Source organism: Bos indicus x Bos taurus, chromosome 13 (genome assembly GCF_003369695.1).
Source record: "Bos indicus x Bos taurus breed Angus x Brahman F1 hybrid chromosome 13, Bos_hybrid_MaternalHap_v2.0, whole genome shotgun sequence".
In the NCBI taxonomy this organism is placed as follows: domain Eukaryota; kingdom Metazoa; phylum Chordata; class Mammalia; order Artiodactyla; family Bovidae; genus Bos; species Bos indicus x Bos taurus.
The window spans coordinates 56,450,880-56,452,108 of record NC_040088.1 but is presented as its reverse complement, the minus strand read 5'-3'; the positions used below and the strand labels follow the sequence as shown (position 1 = coordinate 56,452,108).

The window sequence follows — 1,229 nt, the reverse complement described above, 5'->3', positions numbered from 1 at the left end:
TTTGACCAAAACTTAAGACTGAAAGTGATACCTTCCAAATGAATTGTAGTTATAAAGCTATAGGGGTCAAGAGGAGATGAAGACAGCTGCTTGACTTTGGGGGTTCGAGAGCAGCTCCCAGGAGAAGGTGGGCTTGGAGGGAAGGGTGTATGTGATTTGGATAGGCTGAGCACAGGAGGAAGGCACTCTAGATAGGAGGAGAAAAATCAGCAAAGGCAACAAGGGGGTTACTGCCACCCATGCTTGGGATGTGGCCAGCGAATCAGCTCGGCCAGAATCAGGGGAAGAATCCCCAGAACTTGTAAGAGAGACTTGGCTGCCTACCTGAGAAAGTCAGATCTGCACCCCAAGCAACAGAAATCATTGGAGAAATTTGAATTGGTACATGGCAGTATAAGATTTTAAAATTGGCTTACCACATCCAAAAGTATCTATTTTATTATATTTTAAAAATGACTTATTTATTTTTTGACTATGCCAAGCAGCATGCGGGAATCTTAGTTCCCTGACCAGGGGTCAAACCTGGGCCCCCTGCATTGAAAGTGCAGAATCTTAACCACTGGACCATCAGGGGAATCCTCCAGTATTTATTAATCACCTTCTCCATGTCTGCCACTCTTGCTAGGCATTTTGGGAGACCAAATGAATGGTGAACCACTTTTGCCCTCAGGGAATATATTCCCACCAGAGATACAAAATATCTACACACTACTACAGAAATCAACATGTATCTGCTTAAAATGAGAAGGCAGCACCTAGTCAGAGGGTCAGTGTAGTCCATGATAATAGCAAACTCTTATATTGTGCCTGCTAAAGACTATTCCAGGACTTTGCATACATTAATTCAATTAATACAACGCATTCATGAGGTAGGTAACATTACAGAGGAGAAAGCAGAGTCATGGAGAGTTAAGGTACACACCTAACATGTGAACCAGTGAGTAGATGAAAGGATTAAATCTGGACAGTCTGGATCAGAGGCTGTGACTAACTTTACCTTATCCTGCCCCACAAATAGTAGGTTAGACCTATTGATGACTGGGATATACCAACCCTTTCCATCCTTGTTAACTTGTTTAATTTGTACTCATTATAAACCGTCGTCCATGATCCAGTGTGAGGGTGTAGACTTAGTGTCAGCTTTGCTGAACTCTTGTTTCCCTGGATGAAATGGTACTGCAATTGCTTTGAAACACATCTTTTAGTGAGACTTCTATAACTGTTGTTTA

At 42.2% G+C, this 1,229-nt stretch overlaps 1 non-coding gene across 1 annotated transcript; it reads right to left on the bottom strand.

Annotated features, from left to right (window-relative positions):
- Positions 1-501: 501 nt before the first annotated feature.
- Positions 502-574, bottom strand: TRNAE-UUC. The gene has a single exon. It is a non-coding gene; the product is annotated as a tRNA-Glu (tRNA).
- Between the last annotated feature and the right edge of the window lie 655 nt (positions 575-1,229).